The sequence below is a fragment of the Delphinapterus leucas genome, chromosome 2, assembly GCF_059928025.1.
Source record: "Delphinapterus leucas isolate spDelLeu-1000000601 "Yukka" chromosome 2, BTC_Dleu_Yukka2, whole genome shotgun sequence".
Lineage (NCBI taxonomy): Eukaryota > Metazoa > Chordata > Mammalia > Artiodactyla > Monodontidae > Delphinapterus > Delphinapterus leucas.
The window spans coordinates 106,818,292-106,837,599 of record NC_143130.1 but is presented as its reverse complement, the minus strand read 5'-3'; the positions used below and the strand labels follow the sequence as shown (position 1 = coordinate 106,837,599).

Genomic DNA, 19,308 nt, shown 5'->3' with positions numbered 1-19,308 from the left:
CTGGACATCACCATAGTCATACTTTGGAAAGTGCCTCTTTATGTCATATCCTAAGTACTTTAGGCTGTGTGGCCAAATCTTTTATGACTCTCCAAGAAAACTGTTAAGAGTGTACCGTAAATGCTACAATTTCTGACTCTGTCTCTCCTCTCTCCTGCCCTACACCGGGCCACACCCCAGTGGGGGTTGCCTATCTGAGCACCACTGGAGTGCATGGGCAGGCTGTGAGCCAGTGAACCTGAAGGAAAGGCATGAACGTCAGCCTTCTCCGGCTTCCATTTCTTGAACTATCTATTCAGGAGAAAGTCATGATCTTGTTGGAACTGCTGCTCCACGTAGATCTCCACATTTTTTGAGCTGCTCAGAAGTGAACCCACAGCAGGGTGGTGGTCGAGGCACAGTAGTAAGATCCTTCATCTCTCTCTGATGCCTCCAGGATATTCAGCACAGCCTGGTTGTTTAAAAAATCAATTTCACCTTGGAAGTTGTCTTCGAAACCAGGGCCATATGTGCCCCCTTCTCGGTATATGAAAGTCATTGTGTTACCTGGTGTTTTCCTGTACCAGAAGGTATAGTAGTTACTGATGGATTCTCCTTTCATGGAGCACCTGAGGGTGACAGATTCCCCCACAGACACACTCCTTGCTTGGTCTTGAGGCACCAACATGACAGCTGACATGACTCCTAGAGAAGAGACACGAGAGGGGCTTAGTGAGGACTGGGGCTGAGATCATTGAGTAACGGGTGCTGTGCTCGAGGGCCAGGCCCTGGCAGCCTTGATGCCTTGCTGAGCCTTGCTCTTTTGAGGTTCCAGGATCTGCCTTACCTGCCCAGAAGAGGGTGAGGTGGATGAGGTAGCAGACCCTCTGCATGGCTCCACTCAGGGACAGCTCTGCCTCCCAACTTGTCCTGTGCCTGGTCCCTCCTCAGAGTCAACACCTTCTCTGTGACGTGTTTGTGCCTGAGGAAACCAGCCCCTGTTGGCAGCTGTTCTGTTACCCAGAGAGGTTTTGTCAATCACAGGAAGCACGCAGAGCCTGCTGTTAATGAGATGACAGTGCCCTTCAAGATCAATAACGTGGTCCAGATAAATAAGGCCAATTGAGAGGAGGTTAACACAGCTTATTTGATTGATCACAAGATTTTTGCTTCCCACCCTAGAAGTTAAGTTTGATATAGTTGCTTCATTTTCATGTTAGAGGTACATGTTGTATGTACTGTGGTGATGTTAAGGGTTAATACCCAGAAGAATTATTGACTTTTACAGCCATAATCAAAAGAACCATCAAAAGAGGAGGTCGATAGTGTGCACAAGGACTGTGGGTGTTGTAATGATTGTTCTGTTTACTCCAAACTCCCTCCAGGCAAAGTTGGATAAGGGCGATTCACCCAAGTATAAAAGAGCAATCCAATGAAACACTGTCTCCAAATTTAATGCAGTTTCCTAATCTTTATTGAGCTCATCTATCTTCTTTTCTGTAAGGTTCTTAGGTCACTTATGTTGAATTACACAAAGTAAAGTGTTGTAAAAAACTTAGAAACCACAACTACCTCCCAGTTTATGACAGCCTAAATTTAGATGTACTTCAAAAGAGAGGCGTATTTGAATTCTTGGGACCCGCACGTTTGGGTTTCAAGGCCAATAATCTATGAAATATTGAAATTAAACAGGTAAATTAATAATGGAAACTAGAAGGTGCAGCTGAAGTGGGGAAGAGGGTCACCTGGTAACCAAAGAGGTGTTCAATATCTGAGGATGGGTGCAGGACCTAAATTCCAACACTAGTGGAGCAGACACCCACCTGAGCTTTCTTGTTTTCCCCAGCGTGACTGGGACCAGACTGGCCTGAGGATTCAGATAGAGGCAAGCTCAAGTTAGCTTGACCTCATGGTAGTTGCTCTCCTTACCCTAGTCATCTCATTTACCCAACTGCCTATCTCACCCACCATTTCTAGAGGACCATTAGCAAGTACTCAAGGTGGTCACGATCTCTGGTATTACAAAGTGCACTATCTGTACCTGTAGGATACAATGGTGCCTGTTCTCTATAGTGTGTTCAAAGCTGCCAAGGGCAACTTTTCTGGGCTTACTTGATCTTTTTATATCAGGTTGCTTGCCTAGTGGCACATCCTATAAATCTAGTCATTTTTACTATGCACCAGACCTTGGGGGTTCACTGATGAATGACAGATATAGTCTCTTCTCTCATGGAGTTTAGTTTCGAGCATGAGAGCCAGTCATCACTTAATGATTTGCATAATGAATTTCTCCAGTGCTACAGAGTGACAAGTACTCTACAGAAGCAGAATTAAGATAGCACGTTATGGGGCCAGGATCTGGTCAGGAGGTCAGGCAAGTCTTCCCTGAGGAAGTGACTTTGCAGTTGAGACTTAAAAGCTGAAGTTACCCAGGTGTGCTGGGTAGTGTCTGTCCCCCCAGATCACTCTAGTTCCTCCTCTAGGAGGCTGATCTCAATGGACAGCATCCACCTGGTTCCCTTGCTCTCTGGCATCCTGTTCAGTTTGGCCAACGGGAGGCACCATCAGGAGATTGGAGAGAAGGAGGAGGAAGAGGTGGGGTGGTCTTACCCCAGATCCCTTCCTGCTAGGCTGTGCCTTGGCTGTGGCTGCTTTCCTCTGCCAGAGGCTGCAGGTTTTGGTAAAGACTCACGTACTTCATGCTTCAGGCCCAGGGTGGCAGCGATTCTCCTGTTGCCAGACTTGGGGTGTTTCACCGTCTTTTTTTGGTTTCCCATAACCCAGCTGTATTAGTTTCCTATGTCTGCCTTAACAAAGTACCACAAACTGGTTGGCTTAAAACAACAGAGACTTGCTGTCTCACAGTTCTGGGGGCTAGAAGTCTGAAATCAAGGTGTCAGCAGGGCCACGCCCTCTCCGAAAACTTTAGGCAGATCCTTCCTTGCCTCTTCCTAGCAGCTGGTGGTTTGCTGGCAGTCCTTGGTGTTCTTTTGTTTGTTCGTTTGTTTTTGTTTTTTTGCGGTACGCGGGCCTCTTACTGTTGTGGCCTCTCCCGTTGCGGAGCACAGGCTCCGGACGCGCAGGCTCAGCGGCCATGGCTCGCCGGCCCAGCCGCTCCGCGGCATGTGGGATCTTCCCGGACCAGGGCATGAACCCGCGTCCCCTGCATCGGCAGGCGGACTCTCAACCACTGCGCCACCAGGGAAGCCCCGTTGGTGTTCTTTAGCTTGGCTCGCCTTTCCTGTCACATGGTGTTCTCCCAGTGTCTTTGTCTTTACACTGCTTTCTTCTTACAAAGACATCAGTCATGTTGGCTTAGGGGCCCACCCTACTCCAGTCTGACCTCATCTTAACTAATTACATCAATCTTAACTAATTACAGCAATTGCAATGATGCTATTTCCATATAAGGTCACTTTCTGAGGTACTGGGGGTTAGGACTTGAACATATCGTTTTTTGAGGGACACAGTTCAGTCTATAACACCTGCCCACACCTTTGCAAATGTCCTTTTCATTAGATTCTTTCTGATCTCCCTTTTGACAGTGCCCTCTGTCCCCTGCTGGACTCTGCTTGATACACCCAGTATCAGGGGCATGTGTAGGGAAAGAACATTCTATATAAGAAATGAGAATGTATTAAAAAAAAAAAGCCCTGAGGCAGGAGGAAGTGCTGTAGGCTTAAAGCTGCATTTACATCAAAAGAACAGTTAGCAGGGCTCAAATAAGCCTGTCTTCTTAGATAATTATTGTTGAATTCTCCCAAATTATTCAGGAAGTCATTCTGAAAAATTCCAAGACTGTGCTTACGTTTATGACTGTGATTTCTATCTGCCACAGGTTAGAGGTAATTTTAAGAGTTTTTGGCTAATGAACAAAAACAACCTCCCTCTAGGCCTGACGAGGAGAGAGTCCATATGAACAATAAATCAAAGCAGAGGTGGAAGACAGTAGTGGGGATGGAGCAGGTGATGATTTGGTTTGGTGGTTGCTGGGGCAGGTTGTGGCTAGGAGATGTGCTCTACTGGTCAGGGAGAGTCGGGACCTGCTGCAGAAGCTTGGCCCAGGCCTGTGGCAGGAGCAAGATGGAACTCGAACACAAGCATAGCCTATGTGGGGTGCCCAGGTGGAAGGTAGAAAAGTGTTCCTGGGCCCTGCCCTTGGACTCCCTCTTTCTTAGGCTCTGCGCAGATTGTGTTCCCTGTGCCCATTCTTTCTGTGTCCAGGTCAGCAATTAGGCCACAGCTTCCCAGGTCCTGGGAGATGTCTGTCCCTTCATGTGACTTCTGGGGAGAGTTAATGTTTCTTTACAGTCGCTGAGGGATAAATGAAATTATATTTGCGAACACTTGGCTCATTGCTTGGCCATTTGTTAGTTTCCTTCTTTTTTGACATCGTTACATAAAAATCAGGACACCTGAGACTTGGACAGTTAGTAGGAGAGACGAGAGTGCTTTGGAGGGGGCTTTATCCATCCTTTTCCATAATCCCTGTCAGCCTCCCATTCTTTGACATTTTTCCTAATTTTATGTGCTATGAAAATACTGCCTCAAGGCAAGTCCCTGAGGCATCTTTCAACCAGATTGCAGCCCCTTAGCCCCTCCTTTGTAGAAATTCTGGAGTTGCCTTTGTATGCTTTATGATGTGTAAGTGCAGCCTCACAATTGTTGTTTGGTCTGTCTTTATCTCCTGTGTAATCCCCTCAAGGCACCCGTTGAACCCATAAAGGTCCTCAAAAATGCTGATTGAAGTGAAATGATTTCTTCTGCCCAAGAAGACTTGAAAGTGAGTTGCTGTCTACAACACCCCAGGAGCAGAGGAAGACATTAAGGACCTCATTCCCAAGATCATGGCCATAGGAAGGACCCCATGTCTTTGGGTTGTGGCTCTAAAGATGGGCCATATCGTTACAGAAACTTCTGCTCCCTTCAGCCTTACCAGACAGAAGAGGGTTAAGAAAGGCACTGCTGACCTCAATACACAAGCTGCCACGAGCACTTCTTGCTTTTCCATTAGTGTACAGTTGCTAGAGATGGCTGTGAGGCTGAGGTAGTTAATATTTCATTTTCAGAGCCAGGGTGCTGCCTGGGGAGTCCCAGGAAAATCAACATAGATTACATAGCAATGGAGGAAGATGTGTTTATTGGCCTCACTGAGAACAGAAGGAAGAATGAAAGATTTGAAGGGAGAAGGGACCTTTGCAAGCCTTCTCATCCACGTTTCAGCCTTCACTTCCCCATGACCTCAAGCAGAGAGCGGCTTTTCCTGTTCTTCAAGTGAGTTCTTTGAACTCATATGCCATTTCTTTGAATTTGCACAGCCTGTTGAGCTCGAGCAGCTGGGCAACCCCACCTCTGCTCAGACAACCCTCAGATAGAACGCCACCTACACACTGGGCTGGAAAGGGTCCTGGAACCCGGGAGTCCTTGTTTTTCACTGCCTGCTCTAGTCTCAAGGGGCAGCTGTGCTGTAGTGGAGAGACCACTGGATTTAGGCTTGGAAGATCTGGGTGTGTACGTGACACCACCACTTACTTGCAAGTCACTTAACCTCTCTAAGCCTCCATTTTCTAGACAATAAAATGGGGATAATACTGCCTTGTGCGGTCTTAAAATAATGGATGTGGATACACCTTGTGACTAATCTCCAGGGAGACCTGCACTTGGGGTCAGCTCACCAGTGTGGAAGGTGGGAGGAAAGGGCAGGCTTTGCTGCGACCTATGTGGACCCAGAGGAGTTGCACCATGGGGAAGGCAGCGAGTAGTAAGTCCCTTCTCTCTCACTGTAGTTTCAAGAATCTCCAGGGAGAATTGGCCTCTACAAGTAAAGTTGTTCTGGAGACCAGGGCCGTAGAAGTCTTCTCGTTGGTTTATAAAGTTCAGGGAACCATCTTGGTCCCTCTGACACCTGTGTATCATGTAATTATTCATTTCCCTGTCCCTGTCATTTGGCACTGCAAAATCTTGCTTCTTCTAAAAGGAACAAACATCTCTTTTTGCTCCAACAAGACATCTGGCTTGATTCCTGAAAAATAAAATCAAGGGAAAAGGAAGAGAGAGGAGCCCTATCAGAGCATCAAGGGACTGAGCTACCAGGGTGTGGTTACAGAGCCACCTTCCATTTCCATCTTCCCACCATCTCTCCCAGGAGTCATTTCATCAGGGAAGTCATTTATTCATTCACCCAATTATTGGGCAAACATCCACTGGCTTCTATGGTGGACTCAGTGCGAGGCTGGGCTCCATGGAGGTGACAATGTTTTGGGCTCTCCGGGGCTCACCTGGCCCAGGAAGAAGTGCAGGGCCTGCGGTTCTGAGGCTCCAAGGCTGTTCTTACCTGTGCAGCCTAGTGGCAGGAGATGTGGTACGTGGCTTCCCCTGAAGATTGAAGGGTCTGCTTCCGGGACTGTCTCCTGGCCCTTTCTTCCTCGTCTCAGCCCTTAGTGTCTCAGCGACTCGCCTGTGTGCTCTTGGGCTTGCCTGCGGACAGCGAGGAAATGAGCCTGAATCAGCAGATGTTCTGCCGCCAGAGAACAGCCTCACCGGTAGTACAAACAATCTAGGGACTTTTTCATTCTGCTGCAAATGGCAGCGTCTCCCTTGTAGAGTTGAAACCAAGATTTTGGCAGGGCAGATGTTGCTATTTAGATTCAGACAGCTTTTAATCTTCTTTCCCCCCTAGTTGTGGATGTTCCTTTTATTTTTTGTTGCAATATATTTATTTTGGATCTTTTATTTATATACCAAGGGAGCTGCTTCCTAGGAAGGGAGCTAGACTTTGCCAAATTGCCCATCTTCCACAGGACCTGAGCCCATAACAGTTGCACAGAATTTAACAGAAAATATGATTGCACTGGATATAATTTTTAGTAACAGTTAAGTGCCTCCTGTAGTACTCTGCCCATATCAAGAGCCCTGTAAGTGTTGACGCTGTAATAGAGAAACACAGCACAAAATAAGCATAATGGGGGGATGGGGTAAGTGGAGTGGGCAATGAAAATTAAATGAGAAAAAGCAAAGTTAAAGCATGAAAAAAGGTTTAATGGGATATTGTAGAATTATCTACTGAAAGGACAAAGTAGAACAAACTAAAAATAAAAAGGAAATATAACAGCTTAGATAAGAGGACTGTGGAAGCAGAGAAAAGCTGGAAGGTAATTAGGACAATCACCTCGATGCAGTGGGTCTCAGTCTTGGCCTCACATTGGGATCCCCTGGACAGTTTTAAAAAATACTGAAGTCTGGGTGTTACCCACAGAGAGTCTGATTTAATTAGTCTGGGGTGGGGTCCAGGCATCTGGATTTAAAAAAACTCCCTAGGTAATTCTGATGTGCAGCTAGGATTGAAAACCGCTGTGTAAGAGCATCATTTAGTAAAACAAAGAATACACCTTATATTGCAGTAAAGTCTTATTATAGTGTTGTCCTCTGGGGACAAGGCAAAACCTGTGGCCAGGTGTCACCTGTGACTGGGATGATCTGCCATCTTATCCTTTTCTCCAGGTCCAGCGTGGACCCTCAATAGCTCTCCTCCTTGGTGATGTTTCACTGCCTGTCTCTTATGAATCAGAGGGCATGAGGACCTGCTGAGGTCAGCTTCAGCCATCTCCCTGTTGCCCTGAGCTCCTACAGCAGTGTGGGGCACTTAGTGGGTGCTTCGTAAATAGTTGCTAAGTGCTATGGTCCTTGTCGTTCTGGGTCCTTCTCTGCCAATTAAAATGAGCTAAGTCTATGGGTCTTGGTTCCTCCTTTTAATCCTGCCCTGACCTTCAAGATCTAAATTATACCCTACTTGGCTCCCTCTTGAGAGAACAGATTCAGCCAGGAGAGTCTTCTTGCTGTGATTCTTTAGGTTGGACAACACGTCGCTGTGTGTATGAAGTGGAATGCAGCCTACAGCACCCCAGATCCACAAGATAATGGGTCCTTGCTGTGTTTCAACTTGTGTTCTCTTTTTCTTCCCTCCCTCCCTCCCTCCTTCCCTCCCTCCCTCCCTCCTTCCCTCCCTCCCTTCCTCCCTTGTTGTTGTCCTGTAATTCCCAGGCTCACAGCAGAGCACAGTCATCTAAGGAGACCTGCCACAAAGAGTGAAAATGTGTGCAGTGCCCTGAAGCGGCCATGTGTTTTTGGAGGAGGTGAATCACCTTCTGTTCTCCTGGAATTATTGATTTCACAGTGAAGTTTTGCTGCCACAGAGCTGTGGGTAGAATGTAAAGTTATTGCCATCTCTGGAACTCCTCTTTGATTTCCCCTGCTTGCTGGAATAACTGTGGGGTTCTGGCAGTCCTCAGGTAGAACATGGAGAGGCCAGAACAGAGCTGTTCATGCTGATAAGAGACTAATCTTATGCCTTTGCTGATAGTAGTCTATTTATAAAAAAACAAACCCCAAATAACTGTAATTTTGTACTTCCATCCAACAATATCCAGTAGAGAGGAAAAAGCTGGGAAGACTTGGATTGGGCCCAGAGGTTATTAGTTTTAAATGAACGGAATAGAAGCTCCTCCCCCTTTGTAATATTTCTCTGCACATAAGAAAAAGCACTCCCTACTCTCCTCCTCTGAAAGGGAGAAAAATATTTTGTTCAAGGTTCTTGGTTGGCAGTAGGGCTGGGGGACAGGCAAGAGAGACAGAGAAGATAAATGCTTTTCTTTTTTCTCCTTTGGTGATGGGAGTTTATGAAAAAGTAGAATGTCCATGCTTCCATGCTTTTAGGGAGCTCAAATTTGTAGCTCTGACATCATATAGCCGTGGAATTAAGATCTTACCTTATACATCTTACATCCTCTAACCTGCCAAGTGTTTCCCAGGGTAGAAAGTGGTGACAGAACTGGGCTCTCCCAGAACTGCAGGGAAATTCCACAGCCACCAACAAAAACTTGTGTCATCCTTGCTTTTTCTGGTTGGCCTTCCAGCCCAGACACAGTTCCAGAGGTATCTCCTATGCCTTGGGCTCTGAACTAACATACCTACTACTTTTGCTTTGTTTTATCACAGGTTGAGGGGAAAAAAGGAGCGAGGCTGAAAACATGCTAAAACATGAGGTCAGCTCTAAAGATATAGAGCTTAAGAAACGATGGAAGAGAAAAAAGGAAGCACTCTAGGGTGCTTTGGTTAAGGCAGCTGTGTAGATAAAAAAAAAAAGTGGCCATGAGGTAGCTTTGGGAGCTGGAAAAAGAGACTTCCGAAACCAATGAAGTGAGAAAGTTAGTATCTGAGTGGATGTTGGTCCTACAGCATCCTGGGCCACCATAACCCAGTGCCCTTGTCATGTCCCAGGAACGTCACTCACTCTGGATCTGCTGCTGCCCCATTGCCATACTCTGTGTATCTCTGATATTCAAATTGGTTACGCGGGGTTTGTGGCGCGTCTTTGGTGGAAAGGGCCAACGACTGGGGTACATAAAATATTATCCATCATATTCACCATGGCTTGAGACCGTATAGTTAGGAGTGGTTGTTCTATGGTCACCATGGTGTTGCTGTTTTAAAGCCTAGTTTAGAGTGCAGGTGCTGTTCTATTCATCAGGGATGCGACAAGTTAAAGGGCCGTTAACACTGAGCTGTGTAATGAACAGTTAGTGTGAGTGAATGAAAAGATTACTGAGTAGAGATACAAGCTATCCAGTTGGGAGGGCTTCAACTGCCGAGTAGTCTGAGAGTTTGCACACATGCATGACTGAGTAGTGACTGTGAACGGGGAAGTTACCAAAGGAGCGTGAAGGAAGTACCATGGGTGGCAAGGTAGCCCCACATGATGAAGAACCTCAGCATCGATCAACTGGAAGTAACATCCTGAGTGAAACTGAGGTCCATGACAGCGCACACAGTATCAGTCTAAACTGACGTCAGTGTCCAGTCTGCAGTGAGAAATCAGGGATGCAGGACAACAAAAGATGCAGAAGGAAGGGCACATGCCAAGAAGATGGGCTGGAAGAGCACAGGGAAAGGGGATTTTTGCAAGACTCAGCTGACAATCACCTGTCTGTGTCAGAAAACCTTATTTTTAAGCATGCCAGCTCAAGTCCCAATTGGCGACCCAGAGGCTGCAGTGTGCTGGGAGGAGAACTGTTGCCTCTACTCACGATCTGCTGCATTCGCGTTGACTCACAACGTGGTTGGGGACTCAGCTAGACAGCACACTAAATACCCAGCAGAATTCCTAAAAGCACCATTGGCCCAGAGAACCCTTTGTTAATAAATATTATAGCACAATCTGTGTTTATCCAGGGAAGTGTGATAGGGAAGGGAAACTAGCAGGAAAAGAAAATAGAGTTTAAATGCCACGGCAGTTGAAAATATTTATTTTTACGGAAGAGATATAATCCAGACAATTTTCCTCTTGTTTTGAATGACTAAACCCTAAACTTCAAGCACGTGGAGGCCAATGACAATTTTTTTAGGGCAACCAAGATGAGGAAAAGCAGCCTCTGTGTACACACACCAAAGGGCCATGGGGCCCGCGTCCACATTACAATCAGGGCCTCCCTGTGTGGTCATTGTGGCCCCCGACACACTTAGGCAGATCATCAAGTACAAAAAAGCTTTTAGCTTTTCTCTAGACAATCTATAGTTTCCAAGAGGCCTTGGGAGAAGCTTGGAAAGGAACAGGATCAAAATTCAGATGAAGGAGCAGAGGTGCAATTACCACAAGCTATTATTAGAGCAGCTGGCAAAACATCTTTCTGTAAACCAGGGAGTCTTCCTCTTATGCCCTCCTCTTTGGCCCTGAATCTAAATCGAGGAACCAGCATTATGTGGTTGAATCCCTGCTCTGGTTGGGTGGGAGGGTTTCAGGCAAACCCTTGTCCTTTTCTTTTATCTTTTTATTTTAAAGTAGGGAATAGGTACAAGTGGGCACTATTGTGAAGAGTAGGTAGGTGGTCCATGGCTCTGACATACCAGCCTTGCCAGCTGTGGTGTGGGAAAGTAGGCAATTAATAAAACCTTTGCGGCAGCTCCTGTGACCACAAGGGATGATATTGCCTCCATTTAGCATGTTTAAATTTAAGTATTCACCTCATGTCAAAGTATGTAGCTGTGTTCTCGCATCTGAGGTTGTTCATTTGGAAATACAGAAGGATGAGGCATTATTTCTTTAAATAAAATATTCATTACCATCTGTGTCTCAGTGATCCCTAAAGCAGAAATTCAATTCACACATTAAATTCAATAATCATATATTAAACACTTACTATGCAACACCCTGTGGAAACTGAAGATGAAACAGACTAAGAATTCCTGCCCTCAAGGGGTTTATAAATTAGGAGGAGCATAAAGGAGGTATCCAAACAATCATGTGAAAAGAGAGAAAACATGAAATGACTCAAGAGAGGTAACTGCAGAGAAAAAAATAATTTTTTTTTTAAAAAAAGAGAGAGGTAAGTGCTAACGTGGTTCACTTGGGGATCATATCCTCAGAGGCGAGCTTTGCACTGGAGATATAAATTTGGGAGTCCTGAGCACATATGTGGAATTCAACTCTGTGAGCATGAATGAGATCACCTAGGAGAAGATACAAAAGGGAAAAGGGACCTAGGCAAGGGCCCTGGGTGCTCTATATTTAGAAGCTAGATAGAAGAAGAGCCAGCAAGGGGACTGAGAAGGAGAGGCCAGCGATGTACAGGAAAATTAGTAAAGTATAGCATCTTAGAAGCTAAGCATGGAAAAGCATTTCAAGAAGGAATGGGTGGGGCTTCCCTGGTGGCGCAGTGGTTGAGAGTCCACCTGCCGATGTAGGGGACACGGGTTGCTGCCCCAGTCTGGGAATATCCCACATGCCGCGGAGCGGCTGGGCCCGTGAGCCATGGCCGCTGAGCCTGCGCGTCCGGAGCCTGTGGTCCTCAACGGGAGAGGCCACAACAGTGAGAGGCCCGCGTACAGCAAAAAAAAAAAAAAAAGAAGAAGGAACGGGTGGCTAGTGGTGCAGTACACTGCTGAGAGGTCGTATAACTGTCGGCTATTTATTCCTGTGTTTGTTTTATGTCTGTCTCCTCTTAAGGAGGGCAGGCCCGCTGTTTATCTTGCTCGCACATGTACTCAGTGTCTGGCGTGGTACTTGGCACAGAGTAGGACTCAAGATATATTTGTTTCATTAAGGAAGGAAGAATTAAAGCCAGTCTGAGGTGTTTGTATTTAATTAAGTAGGCAAAAAATAGTGTCTGAATAGCATCTTCAGATTCCTAACATGGAGTGTGATCTTAGCAAAAATGCAAGCCTCCTTTTGAAGGCCTGTACAGACCCGCTGGCCTCATGCATACCTCCTCTCATCATCATTAGGTGTCTTCTAATCTGGATGCACAAGAACAAGAAAACAGCAAGAATCCATTGGGTGATTCATATACTAAACATGCAACACCCTGTGGAAACTGAAGATGAAACACTAAGAATTCTGCCCACAAGGGGTTTATAAATTAGGAGGAGCATAAAGGAAGTATCCCAGCAACCATGGAAAAAGAATCATAATCCTGAGAGCAGTGTTAGCCGCTAGAATCTCATGAGATATTAATGGTTGTGCCCTTATAGAAAGAAGTCTCTGAACCCAATTCTGGGCTAAGTAGGTATATTTACAGCAGGAGTTCTCAGAGCACGTAATATGCTAATAAAGAATTGTGAATATTAAGAGAGATCTATTAAGGTAGAGCATTTGCCAAACTTATTTGACCATGGAATCCTTTTTAATTGCTTAATAACTGTTAACATTTTAAGAGACAGTGACATTATGAAGAACAATTTGGCAAGTGTCACTTCTGAGTTTTTCTGAGAAGAAAAAAAAATCATATCAAATTCCTTTTTAGTTGACATGGGGAGAAACTCTCCATGTTGGATACAAATTACATGGGTGGAGTCAAAGAGTATGATAGGTTGTATCATTATTATTCTCAAGTATTTGATCCTACCTTTTATATGAGAGGATTATCAATCCCTGCCACTGCTTCATGTCCTGCCAGTGTCTTCTGTGGGAGGGGCATGAGTCCCTTCCCAGCTGATTTTGAGTGTGGTCATGGAAAGGCTTTAGTCAGTGAACATAGGTGGACATGATGTATGCCATGTCTGAGCAGATGCTCTAAGGAGCACTCTGAGTTTCTATCAGCAGCTCTCTTGTTCTTCTTCCTCTGTCATGAGAACAGTGTGTCCCAAATAGTGTGAGTTATCTTTCAGTCTGGTTTCTGGAATGGGAAGACTCAGAGAGCAGAACTTAGCAGACACCTTGTAGCCATCGACTTGTAGTAAAAGCAGGAGCAAAAAGTAAATGTTCGTTGTTTAAGCTATTGAGATATTGGTGCTGTTTGTTACTGCAGCAGAGTTGACTAATACAAAGAGGGAAATATGGAAGGCTGTTATAAACATGACAGTTTCTTTCCAGAGCTCCCAGAAGAGATACAACCCTGGAGGAGAAGCAGAAAACAGAATGGCTTAGTTTGTAGCTGAATTTTTTACACTTCACAGGAGAAAAGTTGAATTTTTGTTCTGATGAAAAACAACTTCATGAAAGAAGAAAACTACATCAGCTTAGATAAAGATTTGTAGACTTAGTGAAGACTGTAGATGCTGGCATATCCGAGAAGAAATCTCAATATTTCAAGCTGAATGAAATCAAAGGACACACAGAAGTGGAACTTGATAACCAGTCCCACTGGCACTACTTGCCTCCCTGTAGAGCACATTACTTTCTTAATTGTCTCTTCAGATTTCCTCACAGTTCCCATTAACAGGATGGGAAGAGGTCAGTGCCCCACAGCACCAAATTCTGGAAAATCCCAGAGGTTTGGGAGGGATCTTTTTTTTTTTTTTTTTTTTTTTTGCGGTACGCGGGCCTCTCACTGCTGTGGCCTCTCCCGTTGCGGAGCACAGGCTCCGGACGCACAGGCTCAGCGGCCGTGGCTCATGGGCCCAGCCGCTCCGCGGCATGCGGGATCCTCCCGGACCGGGGCACGAACCCGCGTCCCCTGCATCGGCAGGCGGACTCTCAACCACAGCGCCACCAGGGAAGCCCGGGAGGCCTCTTTAATAAGAACAAAAAGTTAAAGGGAGTGACCATTATCCTAGGAAATAATGTTCTTCTTTCCCTCTCCCCTTCCTCTTTGCTCTTCTTAATTCTTTATCTCCTAAACCCATACCACTCCCATTTAGCTGGTCTATTTTGTGGTGTGCACAGTAGCAGCACTTTGGAAATCTCTAAGCTGTGTTTGGCAGGGAATTTGCTACATCTGTGGTTAAAGAGCCCCAGTGAAATCTCTGATAGACATTAGTTTCCCCACAAAAAGACTGATTTGTTTAGTCTAGGTTCAGTATTTTTCCATTTTCAGTATGTTTGTTTGTTTAAATTGAAGACATCATATAGCCAAATGTGTGTGTGTGTATGTGTGTGCGTGTGCATATGTGTATTTAACTATCAAGGAGTCTCATCTTCCTTCCTGGGTCATCTTCAGGAGCCTCCAAGCATATATTACCCCAGGGAAGCAAGTGTTTTCTCTGTTAGGAGCTCACATCACTTCCTATGAGAAGCCGTCCCCAGCTCTAGGCCATCACTTCCGTCTCTATGTTCTCATAGCTGTGCACTCTTTCGTCTGTTAATGTCTCTATTTCCTTGTCTGTTTCTATCAGTAGAAAGAGCACCTTGAGGACAGGAATTGAGCCTTGGCGGTTTCTATAGCTCATCATGTGGCACAACACCAGGAATATTGTACGTGCTCAGTACATATTTGAGGGATGAGGGTATCTATCCCCATAATTATAAACTTGTGTATTTTAATAATATAGCTACTGAAAATACCCACCCCAAATCCAAAACACCAAAAGGGCTCATCGTAAGCCCAGCCAGGAGTCACTGACAAAATAATCATCATATTGACCCCTCTGATTTCCTCATAGCTGGCCAGTTTCTCTGAGCAGGATTTGCTTACCTGTACCAGATCCCTATTTGGGAACTGGCTCAAATCTACAGAGGATCCTTTGACCCTCTCAGTTGTCCTGTGTGCCCCCAAATGGGCTCTTGAGTATGTCAGACAGCTAGAGAATGGGTGGAAACCACTGGTCTCTGAGAACATTTGATCTCCAGATCAGGGTGACTCTGGTGTCTTCAAGCTCACTTAAAAGTGAGAATATAGCAAGGCTTGGGACCCAGCTGCAGCCCAGAGTCAGGGATGATCACCAGATTCTGGAAAATTCTGGAATCTAGGAGAGTCATTCAATCATTCAGAGAAATATATTTATGCAATTCATCAGGTTTAAGATAAGTAAAAGCAGATAGAGTCCTTGGTCTCTCAGAGCTTACAAACTAATGAGAAATTAGACATTAATCAAATTAATGAAATATATTACAAACTGAAATATGAATGCATACTTAAAACCCCAAATCTGAACTTGCTGGGACATCTCAAGACATCTATGAAGAATTGGTGTGTAAATTTTGATCCAAAAGATGAGTAGGAATTAAATAAGTGATGAGGAAACAGAAGAAGTATTCCATAGGGAGGGAACAATATGTGCAAAGGCCCTGAGGTGAGAGGGTACCTGGTGCATTTAAGCAACTGGAAGAAGGCCTGTTTGACAGGAACTTGGGAAATGAGGGAGAGAGGGGTGAGAGGTATTGGCAGTGGAGGTGAAAAGAGGTCAGAATGTGCAGGGTCTTAGAGGCAACTTTAAGGATTTGTCTTTTGCTTATAAGCAGTGGGAAGTCACTGAAGGATTTTTAATCAGAGGTATGACATGATCATAATTGTATTTTGAAGATCACTTTGGCTACTGTGGGGAGGAATGTATTGGAAGGTCCTAGAGACCAGCTAGCTCATTCAAAAAGCTAATGAAATGATTCAAAGGAGAACATGGTAGCTTGGACCAAGGTGTTAGTGGTGGAGGATGGAGAGAAGTGCATGGATTTGAGATGATATATAAGATAGGAAACCTTGGGAAAGGATCATATTTAAAAGGAATATTTTGACTTAAGTCTTGGAGTTGAGCTGAAGTAACTTTGAAGCATTTAAGTGGATATGGTAAACAATCAAGTCGATACACAGATATTCATGTATTTGTACATGCTAATCACAGTATTGAGAATTGTATGGAACAGAAAAGTATATTGAACTTGGATTCTTTTTTTTTTTTTTTTTGCGGTGCGCGGGCCTCTCACTGCTGTGGCCTCTCCCGTTGCGGAGCACAGGCTCCGGACGTGCAGGCTCAGCAGCCATGGCTCACGGGCCCTGCCGCTCTGCGGCGTGTGGGATCTTCCCGGACCGGGGCACGAACCCGTGTCCCCTGCATCAGCAGGCGGACTCTCAACCACTGCGCCACCAGGGAAGCCCTGAACTTGGATTCTTTTCTTGAAGGAGTTCAAAATTATGAAATAGTCATGAGGAATGGTTGAGGATATTTGGTATAAAGAAATGAGGGCTTGGAGGTTGAATATGATAGCTGTCTTCAAATATTTAAAAATATAAGGGTAGAACTTAAGTGTGTGTTGCTCCAGAATGCATAACAAACACCAACATGTGAAGTTACAGGGAAGCAGACTTCGATCTGGTATAAAAAGTGATTTTTTAATATCAGAACTATCATTGAAAATACTTGAGACTGAATGATCCTTTATTCAATCAATATTTAATGAACATGTAAATTGAATGGAGGGATTCCTGCTTGACCTTTAAGATCCCTTCTGGTTTCAAATTCAATGATTCTAATTTTCTGTTTAAACTCTTAATTGTTCAGAATGAAGGTCACAACTTGGATTTCCTTGAGTCCACTTCCTTACTTGGACCTGTCCTATATCCTCCCTGGGCACTTTCAGGATGCTGTAATGAGTCGTTTCTTCAAGGCTGTGACACCTTATGATAGAAACGACATTCTCTTCCTTGGTTTGATACAGAGGAAGAAGTGTACTCTGATTCCCTTCTTTTCTCATGCCTCTCACTCCTTACCACGATAACACGATGCTGAATGCCTTGTTTGTAAGTGCAGCCGATTGATGGCACTGTTCCTGGACACAAGGTACCTTCTTGCTCCCTTTGAACAATCATATCTTCCATTTCTAGCCACACAGGATGCCTAGGGACTCCTTTGCTTGGGAGCCTGGTGGAAGTGTCATGCTTATATTGCCATGCCCTGACAGTTGACCTCAAAGACTTTTTCAGAGGATGGGCAGACACTCTCGGATTTCTCTTCACTGCTCTGAACTCTTTCAAGTGAGCCCTTTTCATGCTGAATAAAAATCACAGAAAGGAGGATAATGAGAAGAACAATAATATGAATTTATTCAACCCTCAATTCCCTTTACAAATGCAGTGGGGAAGAGCAGGGACAATACAAAAATATTTGCTGACTTTTATATCATTCACATGGCTCTGGGATTTCTGCAGAAACACTTGGTCCATGTCCACACTATACCAGAGCGTTTGGTGGCCCTATCTCCACCCAAGTCTGAGGCTTCAGGTATTATGTAAAAGACTTTCTTATCTACCTCCTGGTAAGCTCAGGGAATTTCTCCAGGTATTTAATTTTAATTCTTGTTTGGTTTCTTTTTTCATTGTTTTGTGCTCAGACTCTCTCAGATTGTTATGCGGCAGTCTGGTTGCTTTCCCCCCAAATGTCCCTCTTCCTTGCCTCCAGGCTCTGTTTTTCCCCATCTCAGGTTCCGAGTGGCCTCAGCCCAACATGGGCCAGAACTTCATGCTCTCATCCATTCTGCGGGAGGAATGGACAACTAGAGACACACTTTTATCTCCTGTCCCTTTTCTTCCCAATCAGACTTAATCAGACACTAATGACTCATGGGTTTTTTTCTGGTTTGATCTTGAGTTGAAGGTGTGTAGCACAAGGGTTGCAGTGGATAATCCAGGAAGGTCGCCATGGTGTGGTAAAGAGTACACTGACTCAATAAATATTAATTTATTTCCTAATCTGCTTGTGGATGAATGAGAAGTGGACATACCTAGAATTTATGTAATGCCTCCTTCCAAGGAACATACAAGGACACAATAGCACCTCAATGAGACTATTTATTATATCAGTAACACAAATAATCTGTAACCTGATTTGTGGATGACTGATTGCTTATTGTGAGTCTCACACCTGGCTGCACATCAGAGTCCCTTCAGGAGCTTTATTTATTTATTTATTTAAAGTTATTTATCTATTTTTGGCTACACTGGGTCTTCGTTGCCGCGTGCGGCCTTCCTCTAGTTGCAGCGAGCAGGGGCTACTGTTCGTTGCGGTGCGCAGGCTTCTCATTGCGGTGGCTTCTCTTGTTGAGAAGCACAGTCTCTAGGCACGTGGGCTTCAGTAGTTGTGGCTCGTGGGCTCAGTAGTTGTGGCTCGCGGGCTCTAGAGCACAGGCTCAGTAGTTGTGGCGCACGGGCTTAGTTGCTCTGCGGCAAGTGGGATCTTCCCAGACCAGGGATCAAACCCGTGTCCCCTGCATTGGCAGGTGGATTCTTAACTACTTTGCCACCAGGGGAGTCCCAAGGAGCTTTTTACAAATATAGATTCTTGGGTGACATTTGCAGACAACTGATTTATATTTCTCCACGTCCATGAAATTTTTCAATAATGATGGGTTCCTAGACCAGTGGTTCTCAAACTTTAATATGCATATAACTCATCTAGGGAATCTTAATAAAGTGCAGATTCTGATTCAGTAGATCTAGGGTGGTACCTGAGATTCTGCATTCTGACAAACTTCTAGGTGATGCTGATGATGTTGGTCCAGAGACCACATTTGGAATGGCAAGGTCTTAGACCTGAGAGGGGAAGAGGATGGGGTAGGGGAGGGAGGCTGAATTACCTGGGAAGCCAGAGCTCCATGCCCACACCAATTCAATCAAAATCTCTGGGGATATATTCCAGACATTGGTATTTTCAGAGTTTCCCCACATAATTCAAATATGCAGCTGGAATTAAGAGCCATTGTTCAAGAGATTCCTTGATCACATCTAATGCCCATTTCTCTGTAGCCAGGAGGAGACCTCAGGGACACCTTCCTTGTACTAAAAAACCAACAGTTCTTTTTCTGCTTATAGCAGAATTTCTCAAACATGTCCTTGGACCACTGCATCATAATTGCCTGGGGTCCTTGTTATAAACACATGTTTTGGGGCCTGCCCCCAGATAGACTGAATTAGAATCTTTGTAGCCTGGGCTCAAGAATCTGATTGGAAACAATCTCTCTTAGTGCTTTGCGTGCATAATAAAGTTTGAGAAAAACTGGCTTGTAAGATAAAATCAAATCTCTTTAGCCTTGTAGCCAGGAGTGTCTAAACAAGTTAGTCTCAACCAGAGTTTCTGAGCTCTCTCTTTCCCTGCTCTACTGCATTAATCCCCGGTGGTAGGCAGCCTCTA

General features: G+C 44.9%; 1 protein-coding gene across 1 annotated transcript in view; it reads left to right on the top strand.

The window, feature by feature from the left end:
- The window catches only part of LOC115803651 (sal-like protein 2), a 900,219-nt gene that overhangs the window by 12,596 nt on the left and 868,315 nt on the right, over window positions 1-19,308 (top strand). The window contains exon 4 of the transcript XR_004024423.2: window positions 8,020-19,308. This exon is cut by the window's right edge and continues 22,972 nt beyond it. The gene's annotated coding sequence lies outside the window, so the exon portion shown is untranslated. The remainder of the gene's footprint in view (window positions 1-8,019) is intronic.